This window comes from Dermacentor andersoni, chromosome 2 (assembly GCF_023375885.2).
Source record: "Dermacentor andersoni chromosome 2, qqDerAnde1_hic_scaffold, whole genome shotgun sequence".
NCBI lineage: Eukaryota > Metazoa > Arthropoda > Arachnida > Ixodida > Ixodidae > Dermacentor > Dermacentor andersoni.
The window spans coordinates 231,609,410-231,631,351 of NC_092815.1; the positions used below are offsets into that span (position 1 = coordinate 231,609,410).

A 21,942-nucleotide genomic window follows, 5' to 3' on the forward strand; every position below is an offset into this window, starting at 1 on the left:
AGGGGGTCAAAAAATTTGGTTGTGGGAGTTCATAGTGTTTCTTTCTTTCTTTTTGTTCTTTTTTAACCTAGGTAGGACATTACGCAGTATAATAGCAATAGCTTGGTAGCGCCATCCACCGCCCGTTCCAAAGGGGACGCTCATAACATCCATCCATCCATCCGGTTTAAATAGGCGTGCTGTTATTGCTCCATCCCTCCGTGTTCAATCGGTAGTGCGAGCTGCTTCGATGTGTTCGATCGTGTATTTTTGGGTTTTCTGTAATGAAATAAAACGTAGCTCGCGTGCACGAAAGTGCCAGTTCGTACAGCTTGCGTCTCGCTGTAAACTCGCCGTATGCGTGGCGCGCCAGCTATATGTAGACCAAGGATTTTCATGACGTGAAGTACGTTCCCTTTGTCTTTGCTGGTTGTCGTGGACGGCTAGATGGACGTCGCAAAGCAGTGACGCGTATTATTTGTGTGCCTCAGTTCTTGTACTACGCAACGGCGTGTATTCTGCGAGCAACATCATCGACGCAGCACTGGAAACTTGGAGAGCGTCTTTTGGCCGCGTCGTACTGTTAAAACGGTAAGCAGCCGTGCTCGCCAACTACATGTGCGTTAATGCGTTTTGAATAAAGGGAAAATCAGACATCCACCCGTTCGTAGCAATTGCTACAAAGGAAACCCATACGGGTTCCTCGAAAGAAAAGCCTCATACTTGAAGAAAAATTCGTCCTGGTCCGGGACTCGAACCCGGGACCACCGCCTTTCCGGGGCAGCCGCTCTACCATCTGAGCTAACCAGGCGGCTAGCAGATGGCAGGGCGAAGTCGAATTTGTCGACAACACGAAGCAAAGGCAAGAGTTTGACGTAGTAGTTCTGCGGAAACGCGCAAGGTGGAGAGAAGTAATGAATAAAGGGAAAATCAGACATCCACCCGTTCGTAGCAATTGCTACAAAGGAAACCCATACGGGTTCCTCGAAAGAAAAGCCTCATAGTTGAAGAAAAATTTGTCCTGGTCCGGGACTCGAACCCGGGACCACCGCCTTTCCGCGGCAGCCGCTCTACCATCTGAGCTAACCAGGCGGCTAGCAGATGGCAGGGCGAAGTCGAATTTGTCGACAACACGAAGCAAAGGCAAGAGTTTGACGTAGTAGTTCTGCGGAAACGCGCAAGGTGGAGAGAAGTAATGAATAAAGGGAAAATCAGACATCCACCCGTTCGTAGCAATTGCTACAAAGGAAACCCATACGGGTTCCTCGAAAGAAAAGCCTTATAGTTGAAGAAAAATTCGTCCTGGTCCGGGACTCGAACCCGGAACCACCGCCTTTGCGGGGCAGCCGCTCTACCATCTGAGCTAACCAGGCGGCTAGCAGATGGCAGGGCGAAGTCGAATTTATCGACAACACGAAGCAAAGGCAAGAGTTTGACGTAGTAGTTCTGCGGAAACGCGCAAGGTGGAGAGAAGTAATGAATAAAGGGAAAATCAGACATCCACCCGTTCGTAGCAATTGCTACAAAGGAAACCCATACGGGTTCCTCGAAAGAAAAGCCTCATAGTTGAAGAACAAAAAATATATATAGGCACCCTGGCCAGAAAGGCTTGCTTAAAGATGGTACTAAATCTGTCTTGTGTCTGTCAGGGGTAGTATAGTATATTCATGTGACCCTGTGTGTATTTGGTCAAATGTACATCCAGCAAACTGGCCGGTACCTCAACACGTGCCTAGGAGAACACTATACTTCACTCAAAGGACCAATATGTTCATTCCGCTTGACAATGCACTGATGGGACTGGGACGGCGCGCTGGATTTACGCTGTTCATCTGTTCACCAATGGCAACTAATTGGCCAACAAAATCGTTGAGGAACACCACATAAAACGAATGGGTCACAATCTGTTTACTGAATTCTCCGCAGCCTCCAGTAGTAACGAATTTGTTTGTCGCAACTAGTTTCAGGCACCTTATTTTGTTGTCAAATATTCAGGTTGACCTATAGAGCCGTTATGTAATCAATTTTCAAATTTACATAATTCCTGAGTATAATCCTTATTTTCTGTTTTTCACATGTTATGTTGCAAGAGTGACCCTTCTTAATTAAAACTGAATTAGTTTTTCAATTACAATTGCGAATTCTCAGCATTGCACTCGGGATACACATCAGTGCACATACCCATACTAGATTAGAAACTAATTGTTTCCATAACTCAAAACTTAAAAATATATTGTGCCCATTATGTCGGACAGTGACACTGCGGCTCTTTTCCAAGTACCACAAATTAGCAGTGGTCCAACATAATTTGTGAGAACAACCATAAAACATTATTGGTCCCCATGCAGTGGATACTTACATGCATTATCAGAATTGCTCAATATCAAGCTCCACGTGTGAAATTTAATACTGGCATATTAAGCATAGTACACACCAGCTATGCCTAATAGCGGATAGAATGTCAATTTTCTCACCCACTCAACAATAGAAGCCAGTAGGTTCCCTTTTTTTTCGAAAAAAATGTTTCCTATGCATAGTGTGACGTCTGTATAGGACTCTTAGTTCATGGGTGTTGCTACTTACTTATGTTATAAATGGGAATGTGTTGTCATTGCAAAATGAGATTAATGTGTGACTGGTATGTTGTCATTTGGATATACTCTCTTGTCATGAGAAATGATATTCTAGTGCCAGGCACATTGGCCCAATGACAGTGTCACAAAATCTTGGGAAAGTGAAAATATTTTGAAGTGATTCTCTTGGTAAGTGGTAAGGGGGAAAGCGGTAAGGAGGGTGAAGCGTTTTGCCGCTTTTTTGTTATAAATTTTTTCTGAAATACTGAAGTAAAACTTAGCATAGTGCGGCAGCTATATACACATTTGTCGCATGTTTGTACCTGCTGATACATTATGGCGGAATGTTCATTACACCCTCTGAAAATTTTTTCAATTATATTTTGCAGGCTCCACCGTCGCCGATTACTAGACGGACCAAAATGAGACTAAATACTAGCCTTTCCTCGCTGCTTTCCCGGGAAGTGAAATAGCAGGTGATCATGTAAGAATGAACTTGCAACATGTGAGCAGCAGCCAAAGCTCCATACAGGTCATGCTGGTGGTGGAATGCTACGACAAACCGCAATATTTACTTGTTTAGTTATTCACTCAATAAAATTTATTCATTTACTCCTCATGAATGCTTTACAGGCTTCCAGCAAGGAATCAGGTAAAATAGAGAAGTATCGTTGCATCAAAGTAAACATGTTATTCGAAGAAGCATAATTCACGTAGCACAGTACAATAATGAAACATTTTTTATTGAGGCAACTAGTCAGCTTCTGATACAAATTGATGAAAATTGCTAAATTTCAAGAAACAATGCTGTAAGGTTAACAAATCTTATTCATAAATGAAAAACGATATCACATTTCCATTTCACCTTATACCATCACTTAATCTGTCAAACCTTACATATCATACGCTGCTCTAAAATACACTCAATAATCTGTGAGTAGCTGGGCAAAATTCTCCAACATTGTAACAATTTCATGTAAGCTGTAAATTCATATATCAAATTTGTTGACTCTCGACATAGCAGATGAAGTCTGCAGAACTGCAATATCTGTTTTTGGTACAGATTTGTGGATTATTAGGCTACCTGGTGTTATTTTTTTCTGAACCTGCCAATTTTCAACAATTTTTACTTCTACGCTTTAAATCAAAGTACGCCCTGGAACAAGTAGAATTCAATTTTTTCAAATGCCTCAAACCTAATTCAAATTAGTCCTGTGGTTGTTTCAAAAGTATTTTTGTATATTGGATTAGTTGAGTAGGGAAATTTACAGAAGTAACGTAATTGTGCTATTTCTTTCTTTTCAGTGTTACAGTTTCTTTATTTTCTTTTCTTTATTGATACTGTTAACCCTTGTTCGAGGGTTGTTACAGGGAGGGAAAATAGTAGAACACAAGCGAATTTGACATTTCATAGCATCAGGTTGGGTGCTCACGATACAAAATATCGATCAAGCATTCAAATTTGTGCGCATCCGTCTGACCTACAACATCAGGTAAGGCATTCCACATTTCAATTACATCCGGGAAAAACGAATGACGAAAAACATCAACACGTGTGTTATAAGGCTTGACCACTCTGTTGTGGTTTATTCTCTCGCTACGATTTGCAGGGAACTGGGCGCCTTTTTCCTTTTTTATCTTCAAAACCCGTCGAAGTATCTGAAAAAAAATCTTAAGTCTGGCTTTTTTCCTTCGGGTTTCCCGCAACTCAAGCCCACACGAACGCAGAATTGTACCGAGTCCGTCCTTCGGTACCTTGAAGCAATCAAACGAGCAGCCATTCTCTGAATTCTTTCTAGTTAGTCTATTAAACCTTTTTGGTGGGGTCTCCAGACAACACAAGCGTATTCTAAAGATGGACGTATGAGAGTTTGATAAGCAATCAATTTGGCATCCTTCGTTGCATGTTCCAGCTTTTTCTTCAATGAATACAGTTTATGAAGCCGTCGAGCACAGGCTATCGATATGTCTGTGCCAGTTTAAATTATGTGCAATCGTGACCCCTGAATACTTGAATGTATCTACATTTCTAAGTTTGTTGCTTGCAATGTTATAAAAGAATGGTGCCACACTTTTTTTGTTAGTGACATGTGTAAAAATTGATTTGTTGTAATTGATTTCCCTGTCCCATTTTTTCACACCAAAGATGAAGGGAATGAAGAACCCGGTTAATTCTGATTTGCTTGTCAAGGTGTGTTACCGTAGAGTAAATTAAACAGTCTTCAGCAAAAAGCTTTAATTTCACAGGGAACTCGACAATATCTGTATTGTCATTAATGTAAACCAAGAGCAGCAACGAGGCCAGAACAGACCCCTGGGGGACACCAGAAAGCACTTCTAACGCCGGGGACAATCACTCGTCCACACGCACAACCTACCTGCGATTGTGTAGGTAGGCTTCAATCTATTTTAGAATAGTGTCATTTATTCCTGCTTTATGCAAGTTCAAAAGTAATTTATTGGATGAAACTTTGTCGAAGGCTTTCGCAAAGTCTACGCAGATGACGTCAATTTCTTCTTGGACGTCTATAGCTGAAGTAAAATCATGAATAGTGTCTATAAGCTGGGTTACTGTAGACAGTCCCTTTCGGAAACCATGTTAGTGCTGATAAAAAAAAGTCGTTATTTTCAAGAAAAAACGAGAATACGCTTACTTATGATATGCTCTAAGACTTTACAACAGACGCTAGTCAGGGAAACTGGGCAATAGTTATTTATTAGCAATCGGTTACCGCTTTTAATAACAGAAGTTATGACTGCGCAACGCCAGTCTTGTCGCAACGAGTGAGTTTGCAATGACTTCACGAAGATTATATTTAAGAAAAATGACACCCACTCCGCGTATCGCTTTAGAAATTGGGTTGGTATTCCATCCGGCCCGCTAGCTTTCTTAGAATTTAAAAGTAGCAGTTGGTTAAACACGCCTGCTTGAGTGACGACAAGATTTTTCATCCCACATGAAAAGGAAGACGGCAGACAGGCGTGTGCGCAATTGCTGCTAGGCGCTGAAAAAACTGATTGGAAGGAATTATTATAATTACTCGCATTATTTGCTTTTTTTGCGTTACTATTACATTGTTACCTTCGATCTTGTTTATTTGTTCTTTTATGTCATTCAGATAAAGCCAGAATTTTTGAGGTGACGTTTTCATAAAGGTATTTAATGTTTGGTTAAAGAACAGCTCTTTTCGCAATTTCCACACCTCAGCGGAGATACCTTGCCTATTGCGTAAGCGCTTAATATGAATGATATGTCGATTAATCCAAGGGTCCGTCGTTTTATATTTTTTACTCGATTTTGGACGAAACTATCAACGCAATGTCATATGATTTTCTTGAGGCGCTGCCATAGTTCGTTAACCGATTCACAATCGCAAACAAGTGCAAATTGGTTAAATGAGAATTCTAAGAAATCGAGAATAGATGTGTCGTCGGCCCGACTATAGTCCTTAACTTTTACAGGTACAAACGGCTGGGAACGTGTGCTTGGGCTATACACTAGGTGTACAAGAACCATCTTATGATCTGACAGACCATCTTGCACAGAGATTGTACAGTCGCCTATTTTATCCGAAAAAGAAATACACCAAATCCAACAATGACCGAGATTCAGGCGTTACCCTCGTGTTTTCTTTCACGATTTGCTTTAGATTGTGCGAGATAAATATTTGAAGCAGCTTTTCGCTACTAGAAATTTCTACGTGCCCAGGTAGTAAACTGTCCCAGTTAAAATTAGGTAGATGAAGATCCCCCGGTCATTATTAGTCTGGTGTTACGGTCCAAATTATTGCATAGGAAATCATTCAGCTTATCCAAAAACTCGGGTGCAGTGGCAGGTGGCCTATATATTGCGCCAACAAGATATACAATGCTCGCGTAAGTTATTTTGCACCACACTGTCTCAGGGATAGTACATTCAGTCATTACAACATCAATGTGCTGTTTAACAATAATTGCAACGCCTCCACCGCGAGTGTCTCTATACCATCGAAACATTCGGTAGTTTGGTGGCACTATACAGTGGCTAGGTACATTGCTGTTCAGTCATGTCTCGCTTGCCACTAGCACATGAGGGGTTTCCGTCAGCAACACATATTCTAACTGAGTTACCTTATTAACAATACTGCGTGCATTCAGTGACAAACTTCGGAGCTATGAAAGAGTTGAAGTACATGGGGAATCGCTGGGACTGCCTGAGGGACCAGAATCACCATGCGTGTCATCTGTCCTTTGTGCGGGGTGCTTATTCTTATCTCGGTGGTTTAGAAGGCAACGTGCGTTGTTTTCGTGGTCCGATTCGTAAAGCTTATGGTTTACCTTGAGCTTGTCGTCAATCAAAAATACCTTCGCGCCCTTCGCCCTTTCGGCAGAAGCGCTTGCTCACAAATTCCGTTGCACATGTACTGTTTCCTTTGCATAATCATTCCTGATACTAACTGACTTTCCTTTAATTTTTTTGCAGTTCTTCAGTACCTGCTCCTTTTCTCCGGTATCATAAAAATTCGTAATAACTGGTCTCGGTCGTTTACTGTTTTTCTTGCCAATGCGATGAATTCTTTCGACAGTTTTAACTTGAACCCCCAGTTTTTCATGAAACAGTTCATCAACGACAGCTGCCTTCAAGTTCGCCTCTGAGTCACCGCTTTCCTCCGAGATTCCAAAAACCAACAAGTTGTTACGGCGGCTGCGGTTTTCATACTCGATCAATTTTTCAGCCTGGTGCCGAACTATAGCCTCAAGATGCCCAATTTTCTTGTTCATTTCCTGCATCATGAAAAGAAATTCAGTCAGTTGATCTGTTTTTGCGTTTAACTGCACGACGTTCCCGCTTATCGAGGATAGTAGGCGACCAGTCGCCACCTGATTCTCTATAATTGTTTCCAGCAGTTCGGCCGATTTAGGCCCGGGATTTTCTTCTGTCTCCTGACACTCTGACACTAATAACAACATCATGGACCAACAGTCAATAAGAATTGGCTGAAGGCTTAGCTCGGCTAAGCCTGGAAGATTGCGAAAGCAATACCCTTGGCTGCGCCTTGGTTCGGCTCATGGTGTGGACATGGTTGCCCTTTGTTAAACTTATGGCTATACATCATCCGACATAGCGCAAGGCAGCGCGCCGACGACTGCGCGGAGCCGAGCTGTAGCCCCATTTATCCTCCTAGCGTGACGTCACACCAGCGAGCGCCCTCTCTCGATAGCGCCGCAGCAGCGGCGCGCAAGGCTTTGCCTCCACCATCGATGCCGCGAGCTGGGTCTCGGTCTGGCGTGACGTCACACCAGCGAGCGCCTCCTCTCGGTAGCGCCGCAGCAGCGGCGCGCAAGGCTTCGCCTCCACCATCGATGCCGCGAGCTGGGTCTCGGTCTGGCGTGACGTCCCACGGCCACGTGACGCGCAGCTGTGTAAGGAGGCGCCACGACCACCGATGGGCCGAAAGTGCGAGCAGTATTGCTTTCGCAATAAAAAATGCAACAACACCTGCAAGGGCACGGCAGAATAATAAAATATATGTTGTCATTTGGGTAGGAACAATCAGTGCAATGAGGACCAACCTGCAAAAACAGCAGAAGCGGGTGAGCAATGCTGTCCGCAGGCTAGGTGCCGCGCCCTCTGATTCGGTCGTAGTCGCGTCGCTCCTTTAGTAGGTCTGTTGCGGATGACGTTACACCTTGCAGTTCGTATCCCACGAATGAAAAGTTCGTTGTCACGTGGTGAGAGTGAAACACAAAAAACGGCATCATTCTAGTGCTAGTCGTCGTTATCGTTGCTGTCGTTTCATGCAGGATCTGCGGCAGTACCTGCACAAATAGCAGAAGCGGGTGAGCCATGCTGTGAGCCAACCCAAGAAGCATGTTGGCAGCTACACTTTGTGTGTTGGAAGTTCTAGTCTGAAGCGTGTATGTAACTAGCATATATCTAGTCAGAAAGGCAATAAACATTTAAAACTGAATACTTTGTGCCTGCAGCGCCAATTTCTTGTCACTGCATTTACTGTAGTCCTTAATGCCTAGAGTACATTTCTCTAGAACCGTGGTAAATTGCAAGCACTTTACACACATCGACCTAGGTTCTATAGGCATTTGCCTGTAAGGACTGTAGAAATTAGAAAATTCTGCAGAAATTTGTCTCTAACATCTCTAAATCAACTTTATAGAAATACTCTATAGAAATGTGTCTTTAGCATCTTCAAGGCAACTCCATAATATAGTTCTATATAAATTTGCCTTTAGCATCTCCAAAGCAACTCGATAGAAATGTTCTTTAGAAATTTTTTTTTGGCATCTTCAAAGCAGCTCTATTCAGCGATTCTATAGAAATGTGTCTTTAGAGTTTCTATAAGAATGCGGTGGCCAAATAACTTTTGTAACTTTATGTAGAAATTTTTATAGGCAATCAAATAGACACAATAGAGTTGTATAGAGAAAATTCAAACGGCTTTCTGAAAAAACACATTAAAATTTTTTGTAAAGGTACTAAAGCTATTGTCGCCTTATCGGCCGAGAAGTTGTCACTTAGAAACACTAGGTGAAGAATATATTCACTTTACTGTCTGGTTGAGATTAAACTAAAACATGATATACACAAGTATACCTGCGCATTCCGAATGAAGGCTAAGAGTGCCATCCAATGTCTGGCACGTTCAAATCACCTAACAAGATTAGTCCTTTTTCGTTCTAAGCATAAATGCGGGGCGGACGCCCTTGTTTCGGGGAGAGAACTGCGGTACACGCACTCGAATACGACTGCGCATTACCCATGGAACAATTTGCAGAATATTGCTTGTATGCATTGTTTCAGCTAGTAGCACAGTGAAATGTGCATATTTTATTAATGTACAAGGAAACGCCACCCTCCCCCTCGTGTTTGCCTGTCTTTGGCAGCCCGGTTGAAACAGGTTGGATATGGAAGCCCGTGTGGAATAGTATAGCCGAAAAATATTTGATGCGTTGAGGATTCACCAGATCGCCAGAAAGAAACACTGAAAATTTCAATTTCTTGCAAGAAGCGTCCTGCTCAAGGTAAGAAAAATGTTATCGTGGTCGGGCTGAACGTATGTGTAATACATCATTACGTAGCCCTACGTGTCTGCTATGTACGAAAGTTAAAAAAAATAAATTATGGAGTTTTACGTGCCAAAACCACTTTTTGATTATGAGGCACGCCGTAGTTGAGGACTCCGGAAATTTTGACCACCTGGGGTTCTTAACGTGCACCTAAATCTAGTACACGGGTGTTTTCGCCCCTATCGAAACGCGGCCGCCGTGGCCGGGATTCGATCCCGCGACCTCGTGCTCAGCAGCCCAACACCATAGCCACTGAGCAACCACGGAGGGTAAAGTTACTAAAAGGCACTATCTTTTAAAGCAAAATATATATTCTTGAAATTTCCGCACGTGGATTGCGCAGGTGGCATAAATGTGTGAACCGTTGCCGTTTAGCAAGAACAGATTGTTAATAAAATGAGCCTGAGAGAGAATTCAACAAACTGTAACTGGCTTCTTTTTTATCGCTACGAAGTCAAGCGATGTGAAGTGCCACAGCTTCAACTGATATTTGTGTTCTTTTCATGAATGAGAAAAGTGGACGTCAGCCACGTCTGAGCACATCAGGCTTAACAAGGGACATACGAATTTCATAGCCGAGCACGTTCAGGCTGTCCGACAGCGATAACACGAAGCACCAAAGAACTTACGTTGATGTAGGGTTCAGCTTGTAAATATAAATATGTTTTCTATTTCCATTGTTTTATGAGATTCTTTAGGTTCCAAGAAACAGGGCACAAAGTCTCTTGCTTCCAGTATATCGCACTGAATTGCATGTCGCGAAGCGTGCGGATATGTCACACTGCCCTGCACGGCGACATATTCTTTTAATATGCCTTGCGTGAACGATATCAGCGCTCCTTATTATTTTACTGGGTACTTAAGTGTAAATGTTTCTGTTTAGAGCCAGCTTGAAACGTATCTTGTAATGCTGCAGTAATTCTGCTGTAATCTTGTTTACTGAGCTTGGGGGGTTTCAGAGGTGGCATGGCGGCACGAACGGCGAAATCGAGAGGTGGTAGGGCGAAGGAGTTGGGCGGCGGGACGAGGAGTGGCGGGGTGTATCCACATAGGAGAGCGAGAGCGATGAGGTAGAACCGAGTAGGCACCAGGTTGATAGACGTCCAGTGGACGGAAAGGCTCACGCTCAAACGTCGCGGAAGCTCGTCCAGCTTACGCGGAGTGCAAAAGCGAGAAATGTGCTCCCGAATGCCGCAGTTGTTGCATATGGGTCGGGATTGGCGCCAAGGAGCATAAGACGCCGTGGCCGGTGCGTGGGTGGCCATCGCAGCTAGGTGGGTACGAGCATGAGCAGTCGGTAAGGGAGGGTGTAATTGTACATCAGCTTATATATTCCGCGGTGGTTGACTCTATTCCTATCGTAGCAGCTTGGTTGAAGGCAGGTACTCAATCGGCATTACCAGAGGTGGCTGCGAGGCGACGTCAGCGTACGTGGGGGCGCGACGGGCAGACGAACTGAATGTATGGGATGCATATGACAGCGACGCTACTTCTTCCCTGCTCATCTCACGGGGTCCAGAAGATGCGTACTGACGTGAGGCGACAGAAGGGAACGTCGCCTCTTGCCCGTGAAGCTCCTCACGTGTGACCGTGCGTATGAGAACCCGTAGATCATGTAGACCAGTCTCACCGGAAAGATGCGTCCCAGAGAACTCGGGGAGCTTTTAAAGCGAAACTTTTAAAGCGAAGCTTTCTGTGCCTCTTCCTTCGACTTTCCCACTGCTGCTGCTGCTGCTGCTTTGGGCTAGCTGCTGTCGCGCACACCGTTAAGGGGGCGGTTCATAGCCTGTATATAGATGACAAGCACGAGTAGAACTGGAAAGGCGACGGAAGAAACTCGTTTTCACCCCACCGCGTCGAATGTGCACAATGCCCTCCGAAGCTCCCTGGCCGTCGCCACATTAGCCGCTAGACAGCTGTAACTCTCCGTGACTCCCCTCAGAAGCATTGAAGAAACTGCAGCGCTTCTCTTTCTACTAACGTGCGAGACCAGAGGGTACGCAGAAACAACTGTAGAAAGAAGAGAAGAAGGAGAGGGAGAAGAGGCAGTTCCCATATATGAGAGGGGGGAGGTGACGTGAGAAGGCAAGGAAACCCCACTACTATACGACAGAGGTTGCGGGGAAAAAGGATAAGCTTAAGTTCAAAGTATGGTACAGTACGTTGCTGCTATTTCTGAAAAATAAACGCCATGCAACTATGTCAAGCAGGCAACTTACGCAGGGCGCGCAGAAGCAGAGCCGCATTAATTAAAGCGTGCTGCAGGTTCCGGGAGACACTACGGAAGCGGTCGACCGTCAAATCAACACTTCTGTGCCCGCCACGTTAGCTGTACGGCTATGGTATTGCTAGAGGTTGCGGATTTGATCCCAATCGTGGCAGCCGCATTTCGACGGGGGCGAAATAGAAAACGCATATGCATTTAGATTTTGGGAGACGTTAAAGAACATCACGGTGTCAAAATTAATCCGGAGTCCGCCAGTACGGCTTGCCTCATAATCTGAGTGTGGTTTTGGCACGTACAGCCCCATGATCTAATTCCAGTTTAATACTTCCGCCACAATACGATGTGCTATGTGAGGAAATGACAACGCTCAACACTCTCAGAGGTTATGAAATATGGCGCACAACAATGCCTGAAGCAAACACCTCTCCCTGTGTTTTCTGTGTACTACGCAGACAAACAGCAGTGGCGCACGCAAGGTAACGTTTAACATCAACTGACCTTTCTCGTGCTAGCCTAAACCTTGAAGAAATTAAGCTGTAGCCGTCAACATCACCGCTAATTATCGCCAATCAAGGCATCTAGCACGGAAAGCTTCGCTTCCCATAGTGCGTGCAATTCCCATAGTGCGTGGGATCTGCATAAGTTTTTCTCTCTGCGCGTGGTGGCTGCAACTAGACAGAGTTTGCTGTGCTTTGCTTCGCATATAGATTCTCCCAAGGCTTTCGCTAAGCACTTTACTAGAGTCTACTATCATACGGTTGAGCGGGCCGAGCGGCTGGGGCGGCGCACACGTTGCAGTGAGGGGCGCGATGACGAAAAATACGGTGGCGGAGCTGCGATCGAAGTGAATTGGGCCGCATCAAATGGCACCGTTGGAAACTGCTGGCGATTCTGCTCGGCGGGGTCGTTCGGACTGCTTCGTGCGCTGCTGTTTGAGATAAGACCGCTCAAATGGTGCTTATAATTGGATATGACATGTATTTATGCCTTAGGAATAGATGCTTTTCATTCTCTTTTTTTTTTGTATTTTTGATGCCGCTCGGTGACTGCACGCGCATTGACGCCGCAGAGTCGGCTTTCATTCTGCTATGTTATTTTACCGTTCCGTTTGGAGAACAAAATGTTTTTTTTTCTTGTTGTTCAAGAAGCATGTATATCTCGTGTGTATTTTTGCGCATATAGTTTTTCATCAATACGCCTTACGAAACCACAGATAGAAAAAAACTTATGTAAACTTCCTACTTGCCGCTTCAAACAAATAAAACATATAGGCCCCATTCGGCGCCCTGTACTCATATTGACGGAAATGATTGTTATAGAAAAGGAAGAAAAAAATTGCAGTGCAACATTCCATTCATGTTTCCGTCTTCCTCGTGTAACAGAACGAGGAGTAATTGGCTGGGGTTCTTTTACTGCAGTCGGCACACCGGCGCCGAAAATAGTTTTAGTTAACTATTGTATATGGTAATCTTTGGGCCGTAAACCATCGAAAATTTTTTTGTCGTGTCCATTCTTAACAACAACAACATTCTTAACAACAACAATTAAGGATATGGAGACACATACCGGTGAACCACTGGAATCAATCAGCGTGACCGAATTATCTTTGGAAGGTTTAATAACATATCAAAACTTTTTAGGGTCATTCGCAAGTATTGTGGGCAAAGTGTGTACTTGGAATGCCTTCTCGGCAAGTTTTATAGCTTCTGTGTAAGTTCTGTTCGCCTCCTTACAAGCGTCCCATTTCGATGCTACTGAACTTTAATTCGCTATTCGACACAGTCGTTTTCTTTTCGGTTGCAAAGCCTTTTCATTTTGGAGTTGAACCAGGGTATCTTAACATTGCAGGATATTACACTTGACGGAATAAATTTGTCGGTGAGCTCATGTATTTTATTTTTGAGAACAATCCAGTTCTCATCAACCGTGCGATAAGAAAAGAAGGCTTAGGAAAGGATCAAGAAAATTAGCTACTTTATTATTAATAGCGTCAAAATTTGCCCTGTCATAGTGGTAAATTAGTTCCTTTTTTCATCGATTGGTTTTGTCACAGGAGATAATGTGTTGAAAGAAAGACCCAGGTGATTGCTTAAGCCCAATAAGCATCAAACATCGGTAACTATGTCAGGATGAGAGCATAAGATTAAGTCAAGCAGGTTAGCAGCGCTGTCTGAAATCCTAGTTGGATCCAATACTAATTGTGTTAGGGAAAACACAGAGCAGAGATCAAGTAAGCCGTTACTTTGTGAAGAAAATAGATAACAGTGCGGAGGACCAGTAGTCCAGCATATGTTGGGGATATTAAAATCCCCCAATAATATAATGGGGTTTGAAGGATGCCGCAAAGTATGGGTGTTAAGCGCATCGTGAAGCTCAGCGGTAAAGGTTGATGTGTAGGATGAAACGCGGTAGCAAACAACGATCGTAATTTTACAGTAACCGATAACAGCGAAAACGCACACAACTTCCAGGTTACAGTGAATGCGGACTCGATTACATTGTAGGCACTCTGAAATAGCGAATAGTACGCATCCGCCTTTGCGAGCAGGGCGATCGCAACGGAAGATACAAAATTGAGACAAGTCAAACGTTTCACAATCTTGCACATAGGGTTGTAGCCATGGTTACGATAATACAATAATGCCATCATGACAGTTATCGATGAGTCATTCAAGTTCTTCGTGCTTGCGAAGTACACTTCTAGCGTTAGCAACAAGCACGGACGCTTGTGTTGTAAAAGATACGCCATTGCCCCTCGCGCATTGCTATGTGGTAGTGTGATGACGCAGAGTGTCAGGTGCACTTGCGTGATCTGGAACACCACTTTTAACTCACTTAACGCTGTCACTTGTTGGATGATACATTAAACATTGTTTATCAATGAAAAGCTTGTTAAAACGTAGTTTAAGTGACGGGGAATTAGGCTGGTTTTTACCAAATTTGAGAAGTTTATTTCGAGCGAGCCTTGTCGCAGGCGAGAAGTCCTGAGATAATGAAAGGCTACTACCTTTAAGCTGGCTGCGCGACCAAAGTATGCTCTCCTTAATTTTAAAGTTTGATAGTTTCATTATAACCAGACGACACTTCGTATTTGAAAAAGTCTCAATTCGATGCGCCCGTTTAACTGAGTTTGGTGGCAAGGCATTTCCTATCGCTGACGACTGATGATGATTACTGTCTGATGACAGAACGAATTCATGACAAGTTGTGAAAAATGGTCATCGACGAGGAAGGGTAGGGAGCGACCATAAATGCATCATTTTGAAAATGGGATATGTAGTTGTGAAAAAGAGCAAGGAGCACAAAATGGCCTATCCAAATTTCAGCGCTCAACAAATGACAAATATAGTCTCAAGAGTTGAGGAAAAACTTGGCAAATTACCAAGCAATGAGTGAGAATATAGTGAGATTCTAAGTGTAATAACGACAGAAATACGGCAAGAGAAGCAACGTGCTCGTTGAAAAGGAAAAAAAAGAAACCGAAAAGCAGGTGGAACAGGCAGATACGACAAACGATCCCCGAAAGACAGGAAGCATCCCGAGAGCACAGGCAGGCGAATCAAGAGTAGTTGCCGCAGGATGAAGCAGACAGTAAATGAGAAATATACCGGGATAAAAAGTCTATGGTCCAGATATTGGTGCAAGCAAACATAAACGGTGAAAGTGAACGTTGGTTGTTAGAAATACGCAAGAAAAAGAAGGCCGCACCTAGAATATAATGGAACCACATAAAATTATTAGGCAGGAAGTCAACAACCTGATGGAAACAACAAGATGGAAACAAGATGGAAACAAACTGGAAGAGGCAGCGGCAATAAATTACACCCGAAAAATAATAGCCGAATCTTTCCAAGGCAATCACGAGGTTGTATTTGAAGAAAAAAAAAGAGCATGAAAGGGAACCAGGTGGAAAAGGAGCTGGTGCTGACAAATTTCAACTGGAAGAAAGCGGAAGAGGAAATTCCTAAGCGCACAGACAAGCCAAGACAAGGTTCCCGTTAGGCTGAAAAATGAACTAGGACCAAAATGCAAGGACGCTCTGGTGGAGCAGAGGAAGAAGTTTTAAAGATAGATGAATACCTGATGGTTGACGACAAAGTAGAATGAATTTAATTTACGAAGGTGAGAGCTAGAAAGAATTCACTCGTATAGACAGTTGACCATTACATCGGTAATATACAGGCTAGCAATGCAGGCAATCAAATTAAAGCTGAAATCATGGGCAGAGAATAATGGCATTTCGGTGAACTTTAGAATGGCTTCAGAATAGGTAGGCGTTAGGATCATAACTTGTTTGTTCTTACTCAGTGTACTGAAAAATCAAGAGTAGTAAGCAGAGCGTTATATGTGACCTTTTTAGACATTACAGGAGTGTATGACAACGTAGACCGCAACATTTTGTGGGATATTCTGGAAGGGGAAGGCTTAGGCCACGATTGTCTACAGCCTTTGAGAGATTTACCTAGAAAATACCGTTTGCGTTGAATAGGAAGGAATGAGGAGCGAGGAGAAAGTTGATACCAACAATTGGCTGAGGCAGGGGTGCCCTTTATCGCCACTGCTATTTATGATGTACATGGTGAGTACGGAAAGGGCGCAAGAGGGAAGCAATATCGGGCTTAATCTCATAGAAACAGGCGGGTACAGTAGTAGAGAACCAGCTTCAAGGTTTGTTCTGTGCGGACGACATTGTCTTGCTAGCTGACAAGCAAATGGATATGCAACCTCTGTGGACAGAAAGGCGAGAATTTAGGTTTGCAATGCAGCAATAAAAATCCGGTCTTATGATATTCAATGAAAGCAGTGAACAGTCAGTGTCAATACAGCAACAGGAAATGCCTCGCGTGAAGAATATAAATACCCTGCTATATGGATAAACGACGGCAAGAGATGTATGGAAACAAAGGAAGAAACAATAACAGTAAAGGAGAAGAGAAATGCGGCCATAATGAAACACAGAGAGCTGTGGGAATACAATATGTGCGAGGTGCACCGGGGTACGTGAAAAGGTGTAATGGTTGCAGGACTTACATTTGGAAATGCGGTGGTTTGCTTGAAATCAGGGGTACAATCAGGACTCGATGGCAAGCAAAGGTCAGTGAGACGCCTCGCATTGGACGCTCACGGGAAGGCTACAAATGAAGCTGTGCAAGGTGAGCGGGCTGGACAAGTTTTCAAATAAGGGAAGCTCACAGTAAAATTGATTATGAAAAACGACTGAGCAATATGGAAGAAAGTAAATGGGCTGGGAGTGTATTGAGGCATTTGTACAGCAAAAACAGTGATGTATAGTGAAGGAAAAGAACTAGGAAGGTTACCAGCAATTATGCGACCTTTAAGGTGATTAACATGGAAACAAAGAGCGTCAAGCGGAAAATCAGAGAGGCTGAGATAATCTTATCTGTGCCGGCAATGGAAAAGAAACGGCTATGAGTAACTACTCAAAATGAAAAACTGAAACCAGGAAAGAATCAATTTATTATAACTCAAAGAGAGCTCTTTGCTTTTCGAGGCGAGATCAGGATGCCTTAGAATACGCACTTATAAATCCAAATATATGATGGAAGAATAAGCATGTACTTGCTGCTGTAAAGCTAGGTAAACGAAGGAGCATGTTTTATTAGAATGTGAATATATCTGACCAGCGGTAGATTTATGCACTTCTTGAAACCCTCGGGTGAAGCGAGAGCAGGGGTAAAGTAAACAGGTACGCAATAGAGATTAGTAAGAGAAGATTGGAAGAGTGGTGGAAGAAAAGTAGGGAAACGACAAACCACGGAGGCGTACAAAAACGAAGCTCACAAGAGGGGTTCAGGAAGTTTAGTTATGGGAATTCGTTGTTTTTTTAATTGCTTCCTTTTGTTTTTTAAATAAATAGGACATTAGGCAATATAATGACAAGAGCTTGATGGCGCAGGCCACTAGCCTGTTCCAAACAGGATGCTCTTCCATCCATCCATTCATTCATCCATCCATCCATCCATCCATCCATCCATCCATCCATCCATCCATCCATCCATCCATCCATCCATCCATCCGTCCGTCCGTCCGTGCACCGTCCGTCCGTCCGTCCGTCCGTCCGTCCGTCCGTCCGTCCGTCCGTCCGTCCATCCATCCATCCATCCATCCATCCATTCATCCATCCATCCATCCATCCATCCATCCATCCATCCATCCATCCATCCATCCATCCATCCATCCATCCATCCATCCATTCCGGACCATTTCTTCCTGGAAGCTCGCCCTTCGTACATATCGTTCGCTGTCTGCATTTCCCGGTAAACAATACGGTTACGCAAGTTGCAGTTGCCGGGAAGCGGGAGAAGTCAGGTATTTTTTTACACTATCGCGTTCCTACTTAAAGGCGAACCTCTAGCGTCTTCCAAAATTTTCCGCTCGTTTGTAATTTGCTTTTTTCAATTATCTATAGAGGGTCCGGTTAGGGGCCCCTGACCTTGGAACGCTCTTCTGCATATTCTAGTCCTGTACGAATTTGATAGGCTCAAATAAACTTGAAAATTTCAGTAGGCTGAGGCACGTTGCTACTAAACTATTAGGCTCAAAAGCATCATTCATCCGACTGACTTTTTTGGCGTGCCGGATAGCGCATCTCAGTAATGCGCGCATCGAGGGTGAGCGGCGCCCGCCGGAAGAAGTCGGTCGACATCGCAGATGCTGCACGTCACGACTGCAACCACCCCATGCTGCAGAGCTACGGAAAAATAAATGTGCCAAGGTTATTCCGGGATTGCAGGGGATAGCGACAACGTGGCGCAGGACGACAGCTCATGCGCGTACATCCACACCGTGGCTCCAATGGACAAGAAGATTTCCTGCGTTTCCTAGAATCGTAGATGTAAAAACGGGCGAAGATATGAAAGTACTGCACATCTACTGACGTCGTAGTGTGGGACTTATCTCATGCAGGAACGTCATTTGGGCGATTCCGAGACGAGCAAAGTATTGCACTTGGTGAAAGGGCATTGGCTTCCGCCTGTAAATGCAGACGCCGACTTGGAGGGTCGCTTTCATTGGGGGGCCAATTTCTCGACTCGCTTATCTTGCCAGCAGGATGTCATTCGCTCCAAAGACAACAGCGTTCTGAGGGCCGTGGTCTCTAGCGACTCTTTCCCCCGTCCACGGAGGCAGCGAGAGAGGCGTGAACACCGTCCCCCACGTCAACAAAATGCCGCAGCGAAACCTCTCCGCCATGTAGCAGGCGTCGGAAGAAAGGCGAGAGCGTGTCCCTCTCCCCAGACTCTAGACAAACTGTTCACGACGCTCTCAGTCGCAATACGGGCGCACCGGATTAACGGCTATGACGGCTCGGCTCCTGACGGTCCTGCTCTCCCTCTCCGCAGTCGGTGAGTCGAAAGAAATAAGATTGCACGGCGAGTAATTGCTCGCAGCCATTAGCAAAGCAACGTGGCTAAGGTTGTGAAGACTGTCATAGCTCCTGATGCGGCCCAGCTTTTTCTCCGAAAGAATTGGCAAAGCAGCCTTCAGTTGGTCATTGGCGCGAGAACAAGGATGTTCATTACGAGACCTCAAATGGAGCGTAGTACGCGTGAGCCTTTTTTAGCAGCCAACAATTTCTACCCATCAATAGCAGGCATGCAAGGAAGCTCGAAAGACGTGGAGATCACATTCTCCGAAATATTGAGTACCGGAAGAGCGTGAGTGTTGCATGTCTATAGTTTTCGACAAAACAGGTCATTTCCCTACACCTTTGCGATTTGGTATCGGTCGTGCGTGGAGCTGTTCCGAGCCATTATTGCGCTATTTGTAGCGTAATCAGTTTACACCTACCCTGTGGGTTTACCAAGAGTTTCACATAACTATAACCAAGATTTAAAAAAGAAATGTGCGTATTATAGGTGATTGATACAACGGCATATTCCTCGTACAGTCGTCATCAACTTTTGAGAGTATTACTTCCAGTGCAATATTTTGCTAAATCAAGTCAGCTATGCCAATTCGGTAGTCTTAGTTCAAGAGTTCCCGTCAAAAAGCTATAAAGCATGCTCAGAAACATTCAAAGTTGTTTTCAAGACGTTATCTTGTGTGAGATTCTTTTTGCTGGCCCATAAGTAAGTCCGTGAAATCGAAAACAAGAGATGGCGTCACTGCGCCGTGGCATGCCCGGTCTGCACAGCTCTCAATCGTGTTTCTAAAGAAACGAAGTCCGCACGTACTGGATAAAATGAAGCGGTCGGCTACTGTGTTCAAGTAGCCAGAACATTGAACGTCGCTGTGGACATCTCCATCGGTCACCGCACAAAATAAAAAGTCAGAGCTCTGCTCCAGAATCACGGCTAATAATAACAATAATAATAATTTTGCTCATATGGTAATATACCAATAAAATACCAATAAATCAACCAATAATTTATTTAACGGGCCCAGGAACAAACCCATGATTTGAGCGCTGGCGCACGCACACATCAAACCAAAAAAGACAAAGATAAAGAGAAATCAGAAAAAAAAGACAAGAAAATATAAACAAGAAGTAAGAACAAGGCACAATACGAGAGAACAAATAATGATTAGAAACAATTACGAAGAAAACAGTCTACTCAAAAGAAATGCATAGGTAAATATAAAAGAAAAAGGAGGACAAAGGCCGTTGAACAAAGCGTAAAACTATGACACAATGCAAAGCTCGAAAAAGAACAGTGACAGGGAGGTGTATTAATCATCCGAATATATCAATCCGTAAATCAACCAATTATTGATCAGTCAATTTTATTAACGTGCCCCAGACTTTGGGGCCACTGCCAGCAGATAATTGGAGCCAGCAGGTATTAACCAGTTCGTCTTTGTACTGGCGCACGTGAAAAGTGATACAATTGGTGTGAGCCCTAAGGAGAGTGTACCGCATGTGGCAAACGGTGCAAAAAAACAGGTGTTTTACCCAACGGGGTGGGTTCCGACTATATCATGCAGCAAGGTTTAAATATCTGCAATTATCGCGTAGCTGGGCAGAACCAGGGTAATGTTTGCTGTCGCTCGGAGATACTCGGAATATTTTTTGCATTCCGCCTAATTACATAATTGGCCTTTATTATTTCTTCCGCTTTTCAAATGCTGTGTTTAGATAAAAAGTGTCAAAGAGAAAATCGTAAAGCAACAAGAAAAACTCCCGTCACAGCTTTCTGTTGCTCAATACGCGCTACATAAAAGTGTTTTTCCGAGCGTGAAAGAAGCCCGCCAATAAACGCATAGTGCAAAGGAGCGGCCTGTCGCGCGGCAGTTTTGCGCGTATTCCCGGGCTGTGGTGCTTTCACGCTTGGAAAAACACCACTATGCATCGCGTATTGAGCAACAGGAAGCTGTGACGGGAGTTTTCCTTGTTGCTTTACAATTTTCTCTTTGACACTTTTCATGTAACTATAAGATTTGAAAGGTTGATTAAATAATTAAGACTAATAATATAATTAGGCAGTATGCAAAAAGTAATCTGAGTATGTCGGAGCGATAGCAATAACATTAACTTGGTTCTGTGCAGCTACGTGGCATTTGCATATTTTAAATCTTGCTGCAGATAGTCGGGACACCATGTCTAACGTATATACAGGGTAAAATAAGAAGCCAACAAACGCTGACACCAAGGACAACATAGGGGAAGTTACTTGTGCTTAATGAAATAAAGAAGCGATGAATTAATGGAAATGAAAGTGGATGAAACAACAGCTTGGCGCAGGGGAAGAACGATCTCCCAACCTTCGCATAACGCGTGCGATGCTCCGCCAATTGAGCTACGGCGGCGCCATTTGCCCATCCACTTCCTTGAGTATTTACGTTTCTTAGTAGAACCCTGGGAGTGTTAATAGCCAGGGCCACAACTCACAAACCTTGGCGGCGGATGCGGAACATCCTTTCTGCCGCAGGCGTCACAGGAACGTGATGTTTTTGTAGGTGAAGGCAACCGGTGAACCGCGTTATGCGAAGGTTGTGGGATCGTTCCCCACCTGCGGCAAGTTCTTTTTAATCAACTTTCACTTCCACCCCCTTTCTTCTCGTAGGGTGTCCCCCGAAACCTTGGCCAAAAATTAAAAATATGCAAGTGCTACGTAGCTGGACAGAACAAAGCTAATA

The 21,942-nt window shown here is 44.0% G+C and overlaps 1 non-coding gene across 1 annotated transcript; it reads right to left on the reverse strand.

Moving 5' to 3' along the window:
• Positions 1–1,277: 1,277 nt before the first annotated feature.
• On the reverse strand, positions 1,278–1,352 carry TRNAC-GCA (transfer RNA cysteine (anticodon GCA)). The gene has a single exon. It is a non-coding gene; the product is annotated as a tRNA-Cys (tRNA).
• Between the last annotated feature and the right edge of the window lie 20,590 nt (positions 1,353–21,942).